Source organism: Pediculus humanus, genomic scaffold (genome assembly GCF_000006295.1).
Source record: "Pediculus humanus corporis 1103172108290 genomic scaffold, whole genome shotgun sequence".
In the NCBI taxonomy this organism is placed as follows: Eukaryota; Metazoa; Arthropoda; class Insecta; order Psocodea; family Pediculidae; genus Pediculus; species Pediculus humanus.
In genome coordinates, this window is record NW_002987859.1 from 867,430 (window position 1) to 877,567 (window position 10,138).

Here is a 10,138-nt window from a genome sequence, read left to right on the forward strand (position 1 = left end):
AAACAATCGATGAAATAATCAAGTTGGATTTGTTTTGGAAAAAAAAAACAAAAAAATAGGAGAGGGATAACTTTTTTTTTTTGGACAAACGAATGAATCACTAATGAGTGTCATCGACAAACAAACAAACGAAGAATATCGTAATACTGGAAAAGATTGAAAATGTCAAACGCAAAAGTAAATAATTATTTTTTTTAATTTTTTTATTTTATTTTAAAAAAATATTTTTGAGGTCGTGTAATTAAAAAATTATTATTATTATTATTTTTTTAAAAGAATTGTCGTGGCAGTAGTAGGTAGTGGTAGCAGTGGTAGCAGTAGCAAACGATGGTAAATTACGTCGTTGATTACGTAATTTTATAATTAAATGAAAAAAAAATTTTTTTTTTTTAATGTCAAAAAACGGGCGGATCTTTATTATTATTATTATTATCATTATTATTATGCCCAAGGAGGGGGGAAGGGAAGAGTGGGGAATTGGATTTTATCATCATCATCATCATCATTATTATTATTATTTGTTTCTTTTTGTCGCGATGTCGTAAAAAATTATTAAAAAAATTGTTTTTCGTTACGTAAATTCATGCGTTCGTAACCTTTTTGTTTAATAATTTGATGAAGGGATTTACCTTTCGTTATTACTCTCTTTATTTAATTTTTAATAAATAAGCAAAGGTCAAAGGTTAAGTGTAAATAAAAAAATATTTTGTCATCGTCGTTGCCTTTTTTTTTGAATGAAATTTTGTTTATAGGGGGTTAAGTTTTATGTACGTGACGACGAGGATCGTTTTGAATGAAATCGGGGGGAGGGGTAGGTGGGAAAATTGAAAATCCCACGACGACAAACACGCACGTACACACGTACAAACAAACAAACAAACGCTTTTCGCGTGGAAAAATAAAAAAAAAATTTGCACGCGAATCAAATTGATTATGCATATTAATAATAATAATTGACCTGCATAAAATTAATAACGAAATTAAAATTTTTTTTTTTTTTAAATAATAAAGTTGAAAAGGTTAAAAGGTTAAATAATTTTAATTTTTTTATAGGTCATCGGGTCATTAGTTAAAAAATTGATTTTTTTTTTTTTTTTATTAAAAAATTCACACGTTTAAGGATTTTGTTAAGGTTTTTGCATTATTTTGCATAAAGGGGATTTTTCTTATTTAATATTTTAATTTTTTTTTCGGGAAATTCGTCGCCATTTTTTTTTCTTTTTTTGATAGGTTTTCTAAAAATTTTACGTTAATTAATTACGATAATAATAATTGCATTTCAGGTTAGGGAAAATTTTTTAAAATTTATGACGTCATTATTAATTATTGAAAAAAGGGATTTTTAATGGTGGTGGTTAAAATTTAATCTCTCTAAAATTACTAGAAAAAAGAAAAAGATTTTTAATCGAGGAATGAAAATAAAAGAAAGGAAGGAAGGGAAAAAACTGCGAATTGTATTGCAACCCCGATATAGGGGTTGTAAAATTGGGGGAGAAAAAAAATAGAAGCTTTTATCCGGGAAAACAAAAAAAAAAGAAATTTCGATTTTTTGTTAACAACCAACAAAAATTACTACATACATAAATAAATAAATAAAATTTTATTAAAGAATAAAATAAAAAATCTAAGGGTTTAAAAAAAAAATTTTTTTTTATTAAACGAGTAAAAAAAATTGTCGAAATTTTGACAAGAAGCAAAAAATTGCTGTCATTGCTAATATTTTTGCGCCGAGAGAGAGAGAGAGAGAAAGAAATAGAAATAGAAAGAGAAAGAAAGAGAATTTGGATGTAACTTCATCTGGGTGTCATCATCTATAAAAATTCACAACGTTACGACAACGCGCGTTCGAACATTTTCACCATATCAATTCCATGTAATTTTTAAATAAAAGTTTATTCGTTGTGAATATACGAACGGGTAAAAGAAAAAAAAAGCTCGATTGTTGGTTATATCAAAGTGAGTCTCATGGTCGTCTTTGCTTCAACGACTCGAATCCAGTCGGCATCATTTGATTGTTAAAATCTATAGAATCGTGGGTTTTCTTTTTTTTTTTTTTTTTTTTTAAATATATTTTCGGTTACAATTTTTGTCGTTTGTTTTACTTTTAATAATTTAATGTACATAATAAAAAAAAGTGTTTGTTGATTGATTGTTGTTCGGTTGTGATTTTCATACGAAACGGTTTTTTTTTACGTTAGATTATTTCGAAAGAAGTTTTTTCATGTATAATAATTAATTTAATTTGAATCAAATTTTTTTAAAATATCGTGGATTTCTTTTTAAAAAGTATAAAATCGATCGATAAAACGGTTTTTTAACGATAATTATTAATATTATTAACATAATGTATCATCATTATTAATTCAATGTGGTAGGTAAGTAAGATTTTTGATTTTGAACAAAAATGGCAAGAATGATTTTTTCCCCCTTCCCTCTCTCTCTCTCTCTCTTGCTCGTAAATGAGAAAAAAGAGGAATATAAATAAATATTCCTGTTTTTTCCTGTTCAAAAGCCGGAAAAATGAAAATTATCCTTGAAATTTTTATATATAAAATCGTAACGAAAGCTTTGTATATTCATTAGGGTTGAAAATCTTTCTTTCCTTTCCTTCTAGAACATTCGTTCCGCCATTTTTGTTCTTACCACGGGAATTTTTTTAATACTTTGAAATGTTTTATTTGTTTGAAATTTATTTTATTTAACGTTTTTTTTTTTTTTATCATCGATTGATTTAATTTATTTATTGATTTATGGATTTTATTTATTTAAATAAATGAAATCGGAAAATATATTTACGTAAAAAAAAAATTTTTTTTACATTTGTTAAGTGAAATAACCGTTAAGATATTCTTTTCTACTTTTCGGTTCGAATCGTTCCGGAACGAAATTTGAATTCAACCGCTTTTTTTTATTCCGATTTGATTTGCGCATCGTTAATCGATTTTTTTATTATAATTGTTATTATTATTATTTATTTTTCTACTCGATATAATAATAATAATAATAATAATAATAATAATAATAATACTTAAACTTTAATACCGTATGTATATTTAAAATTCAGTTAAAGGGAAAAAAGAAAAAAAACTTGTTTTTTAATTTATTTAATATTCCGCCATATTTATTTTATTTTTCAAATTAGATTTTTAAGTTTAAAAAAATATTTTTTTTTTTTTTACACAAACGATTTTTATTTTTTTACGAGACAGAGAGGGGTATAGAGAGGGAGGGAGAGAGAGAGAGAGAGTGAGTTTGTATTCCCTTTCGTGAGATTTCTAGAATTTTCCATTAAATAATTCAAATAAATATGTTCGGTTCGATCCACCATTTCCCCATCGTGGTTATTTCCAATCAAATCAATCCATTTTAATTTTTATATTTTTAAAACTTTTTGATTTAATGATTGATTGATTGATTGATTGAAATTTTTTTTTTTTTTTATATACATTAACGTTGCACATTTTGCCTTGCCTTTTGTTATCATTATTATCGAATGCGGTTTTTTTTTCTATTTATTTATCGTTATCGCCAATTAAGAGTTTGTAAGATATTAATTATTATTACATTATTTCTTTGTCTTTTTTTTTTTGTTATTTAACTTATTTACTTCCTACAAAGTTTTTTTTTCGTTCGATAATATTCAAATAGAGTGCAATTATTATTATTATTATTATTATTTGATAAAATTAACGCTCGATTAGTAGTAGTAAATTGAGATGTAATTATCTTTGTAATCATTAAACGTCCTTGGTAGGTTGATTGTCGTTTCGTATCGTAACCATTTTGAATTTTTTTTTTTTTTTGTTTGTTGTTTTAATAACAACATTTTGTTTCGTTTTGTAGTTTTTTTTTATTTAAACGCTTAAAATATTTTGAAATTACACGTTATTAACACGCTAGGGCGATAAAGGGAAAAACTTTTTTTTTTATTTGATAAAACAAACGAAAACTTTTACTAGGAGCTTTTTCACGAAATTTGAGAATAAAATTTTTTTTTTATTAATAACGAACAAATTTAAATTTTTTTTTTTTTTTAATAGAAGGCTGTGAGTTGTTTCGATTCGAATACACTCCTATTTATTTTTATTTTTATTTTTTCTCAATTAAGTTTCTCACGAATAAAGTTTTTTCTTTAATTATTCTTAACAAAATGGTTAATTAAATGCAGGGAAAACAACAACAACAACAACAACAAATACTCTTTCTGTCTGCTTTCTTTGTTTTGTTTTACATTATAATTATTATCATTAATATCTTTTCTTTTTTTTTTGTTTTAAATGTCGTGTCGAAAAATAATTATTTGAATTTTTTTTTTTTCCCACTCATTTCGGTTAATAATTAAAAAAAAAAGATAAGAAAATCATCAGTGCAAAAAAGATTATTTTTTGATTTATTTTTTGAATTTCCCGCGTTTTTTTTTTTAAGATATGCATGATTGTCATCATCATCATCTTATACGTGCGTATGCGTGTTGTAATTAATTTAAATTTTTTCGTTTTTTGTTTATCTTCCGCTTTTGAAAAAAATGTTAATCGTTTTTTTTTTTTTTTTTTTACCTTTTTTTATAAAAATATAAAATCTTTTGGAGTTAGATTTAAAAGAAGAGATCTTTTTTTTCTGCTTCCACTTCTGCTACTGCTTCTGATTATGTAATATCTTTCATCATAGTTTTTCATTTTTTTTTTTTTTTTGTTTAAGCGACTATATATTTGTGATGGTCAAAGACCTCCTTTTTAAAAAAAACAATGTTGTTTAAAACGGTTTTTTTTTTTATTATAAAAAGGAAAAAATTTAATTTTATGTTTTGTTTTTTTTTTATATATTTATATTGTCATGGTTGGATTCGATTATCGGTTCATAAACGTTAATATTCCACCGCGTTCGTGTGGTACTATTGTAAATTATAACAATAACCGAATAATACACTTTTGGCGAAGAAAGAATTATATTTGTAAGGCTACTACAACTGAACAGGATAAACTACTTAATTTTGTGAACATTATCAGATGCAAAACACAATCACCAATATTTAGATGTTAGACACAAACCAAAAGATGTTAAATTTGAACACAGAGATGATCAGAAGAAATCCGATGAACGAAGAACAAAGTACCAACAACCAAAGAACAACGCTTGCAGAAGATGTCAAGCCACCTTTTATAAGTTCGATTTACTGTTACTGTTTTGTTACTGAACGCACAACAATCTGATTTAAAAAAAAAAAGACTAACGATATTAGTAAATGAAAAAAAAGCTTCGCTTCTAGAAAATACAGAGTTGCTCTGAAAGAGAAAGAAAAATAGTTTCCATTGTTTTTTTTTTAAACTTAAAGGAAACTAAAAAAGAATTAAAGACAAATGTTTTAAAAAAAAAACTCAAAGGTGTTCTTCGTTTAATGTTTTTTGAGACACATAAAACCGCCATAGGGAGAAGAAGAAAAAAAAAAACTTTTTATGTTTTTTTTTTTCAAGTTTATTAACGTGTCGGATGTGTTGTGTATTTTTGGGAAACGTGACTAGTTTTGTTTTTCTCTGCTACGACAACCCGGTGGCTGTTATTAAGGGAAAAGGTCACGAAAAATTTATAATCGATTTGCCCTCGAACAACAACAAAACGACATAAATTAAATGTATTTATATATATACACACATGTTGCTTTTGCCAAAATTTAGTCGTGGACGCGATTACTGAATGTAATAAATATCGATGGATCGAAGAATGTTCGAAGCAGAATGTTTCTCAACTTAAATTTTTAATATTGATAAGGTGACGCTCGAAATGATAAAAACACGAAAAGCTGATGAACCACTTTTGGGTAAATGTTCAACTCGAGAGTTAAAAAACGCACAACTCACGATTAGTATTATTATTAAAAATCAAATAGAAAGTTCTGGAATAAGAATAAGAATAATTTTTGTACTACAACCCCCGAAGGGCATAATAATAATATTATTATTATTATTAATATAGAAAAGTAAGCGGAAATAAAGACAAATCGAGTGACTTACCATGACTTGATGACAATGACGAAACAAATGACTTTAAGGGAATTCCATAGAACATAACGTCGAGTCGAACATTCAACACATTTATATCTGGTAATTAAAAAAAAAAAAAAAAAAAAAATGGCGAACTGGAAGATATGTCGTTACTCTGATGATAATAATAATAATAATAATAATAAAAAAGCGAATGTGTGACGAAAATCTTTTTGTTTGTGTGTTTGAATGATATCATTGAGTCTGATGGGTCTTAAATTTTATTTTCAGTAAATAATGTTTGTTTTTTTTTTTTTTTGGTCGATTTTCTGCTCCCACGTCGTCTAATCAAATAATCAAAATATATTATACATATATATAAATGAATAAAAATAATTGTTTATTGAGATAAGGAGAAAAAAAGATGTGGAAACGGAAAAAAAAAAAATTAAATAAATTCACTTCTTTTCTTTTTTAATTTTATCTATCACACGATGAATGATGGCGGTAGTGAAAAATTTCATATATTTGTTTAAAAAAAAAAAAAAAAAAAAGTTGACACGGACAATTTGCCAAAAACAAAGTTAAGGGGTCTTTGACTGCCCATATTTAAAAAATGATAATAATAATAATAATGATAAAAATCAACATTTTTTTCTGTTTTTATAAATGGTTTTTGTTGTTGTTGTTGTTGTTGTTGCTTTTTTTTCCCTTTATTCTTGATTTTTGATTGTCACAGTACTGTTGTCATCATTGTCACAGAAATATTATTATTATTATTATTATTATATCGAAACCTTTTTCTTTTCCAACGGTCAAATTCCTCATTAAAAAGGATTTGCAATAGTGAAAAAGTTCATAATTTTATTTCTATTATTATTATCATCGCGTTAAGTAAATAAATATTTTTATTTATAATTTTTTTGTATGAGTTATCAACGTGTATTATTATCATTATCATTGTCATTATCATTATTAATTTTATTCAAAAAATAATAATTTTTTTTTTTTTTTTGGTAAAAGGAACAAATCATTGGTGTGAACAAAATTGGAAATTTTTGCGACGAAAAATTTTTAAAAAAAATTAAAAAAAAGTTTTTTTTGGGAAACGTGATGATTAACAGACCGAAACGCGAATGATTATTATTATTATTATTATTATTATTATTATTATTATTATTATTATTATTATTATTTTAAAACCGCGACGACGTCGACGACGACGACGACGAACTAACAAAAAGTAGCAAAAAAAAAAAATTACATAACTTTATACTTGAAATTTTTTTTTTTTTGCAATAATTAATTTTCACGATTCTCAATTACATTTTTCTTATTATTATTATTATTATTATTATTATTATTATTATTATTTTTCACATCACAAAATTAAACGTGAAAAAGAGGGGCGGGGAATTAGAAAGGGGTCATTCAACTTTATTCGTCGAATAAAATTTAAACGGGGCAAAAACCAAAAAAAAAAAAAAAAAAAAAAAAATTTTATCGCCTACCAAAAATTATTATGAATAATAATAATAATAATAATAAAACTGATAATTTTTGATTTGCATTGATTTTTCTCTTTTGTATTGAAAATCACACAAAAAACAAATAATGACGTTTTGGCATAAGATAAAAATGTTTGCTTATTATTATTATTATTATTATTATTATTATTAATATTAAAATTATTCGCATGGGAATTTGCGTGACGTATATATCAACGTTATCATAAATATTATTTATTTATTTATTTACTTAAAAATTTAAAAATTTAAAAAAAAAAAAAAAATTTTTTTTTCTACAAAACGGGTACTTTTTAGATCCGAGATTTTTTTTTTTTACTACGTCTTTTCGTTAAGATTATTATTATTATTATTATTATTATTATTATTATTATTATTATTATTATTATTATTATTATTATTATTATTAATTTGATATTAGGAGTCTATTTATTACTTTTTTTTTTTTTTTTTTTTTTTTTTAATTATCCGATAAATTAAAAATGTAACGGTGCCTTGAAAACGTATTTCCACTGCCACTGCCATCGCCATCGCCACCGCCACCGCCATATCGGAAACATAATTTTTTTCAGGTTCTTTAATAAATTCTTAAGAGAATTTTTTACTTTTTTTTTAATATGGAAAAGTAGAGCGTAGAATTAGCTAAAATAAAATTTAAAAAAAAAAAAGATTTTTAAATAAGTTTTTTCGAGTGCGCGCACAAACACACACACACACACACACTTTTACTATCACAAAAAACTTGACGTTCGAAAATTTACTACAATAATAATAATTCTTTTCAAAGTCGATTTAATTGTTTTTTTTTTTTTTTCGAAAAAAAAATTTTTCAAAGGACGCCATTGTTGTTGTTAACCTGATTCGTCGTATGCTCATGTAAGAAATCAAGGCCTACCATTGTCATTCAAAAATTTTTCGTTAATAATTTAAATTTTTTAACCGGGAACGAACGTAAAAGCGAAGTGTATCTGAAAATAATTTTTTTTTTCTTTAGTTTATTATTATTATCATTATGATCGTAACTGAGTTTTTTTTTTTTTTTTTTTTTGTAATTAAGTGTACTTGAAATTTTATATTGTGTACATACATCATACACACGCACGCACACACACACGCATCATTCACACCAAGTCATGATAAATAATTTTCTTTCTTACTGTTCTCGATATCAAAAATGATTTTCAAAATAAAAAGTCTCGGGTTTATTATTATCATCATCAACTCGAACGTGAATTTACAGTTTTTTTTTTTTTTAAATTAATTAATTAATTAAATTTAATTAATAATTTATGCATTTCATCCCGGGGGGCGGGGGAGCGGGGAGCGGAGAGGAGAAGATTATCGAAGTTGTTAATTATAATCGTAATAATCCGTTAAAATCGAGTTTTAATAATTATTGATTGGTTAACGCCAATTTTTTGATTGTGATTTGATTTATTCAAACAAATGCCGAATTTAGAATAAGATTGCGAAACCTTTGAAACGAAAAACCGCGACGAAAATTTTCGCGTGTGGAAATTTAATAATAATGATAATAATGAAAGTGATAATGAGAAATCGAGTTTGAAATTAAATTAAATTAAAGAAATTTGCAAGTTTAGGTATTGCAGTACGTGGCAGGTGGGAGAAGAGAGGAAGGGAGGTAAAGGGATGGGGAAAAAGGGAGTGTAAAACGCGATATTAATGATAATAATAATAATCACGTTATGTGGGATGGAAAATTTTATAGGTAGCACCATCGATATTCCAGGATTTATTCCTGAGGAATCGTTGGGTAGAAATCTGGAGGAATAAAAGTTTATAAACTCCGACAGGCATTCAAAATGTTGCAGCGTGTTTAAAATAATAATAATAATAACGATTATAATAATAATAATAATGATTTCGTATCGATCGATCAATAATTAATATAGAGGAAAATTATTAAAATGATGTCGCCAAAATATTTAAATTTTAAATTTGACGAAATTTTTTTCAATTTAAACAAACCCACGCGGTGTTAATTTAAAACATGCCCGGCGTACGCGCGTTTTGCAATAGGACAGACAGTGATTTCATTTTAATAAGTCATAACATTTATTCGTTTTCGTTATTTCGTTTGTTTCATCATTCGATTCGCGATGATTTTGTTTTGATTTTCGAATGCGAAAGTGACCGATGCCGCAAACCGAAATACAACAAACAGACAAACAAACAACAACAACAAAAAAAAGATGATTTTTATTACATGAAAAAAAAACTACGAGTGCGGTCGGAATTGCGGGTAAATTGATTCCAACGCGCGGTTCATCGCATTTCTCTCCCCCTCGACTCCCCTCCCCCCGTTTAACTTGTAGTTAATCCGTTGTTTGTTCTAATACAAATCGTTTGTATTTTGTCGGAAAAATGCAAAAAAAAAAAAAGGAAACAAAATTGGAAAATATTCGTGAATGGATTTCTTCGATAAATCAAAATCGATGCCATCACGTTTAAAGATTGGAAAATTCTTAAAATTTTTTCGAGTTTTTCGTAAATTTTTTCCATCTCTTTTATTAAATCTCTCTCTCTCTCTCTTTCGGAGTGAAAGAAAAAAAAATTCTTTGGAATTCAAGAGGAAGTGTAGAGGAGAATTTGAATTAATAAACGGTTGAGAAA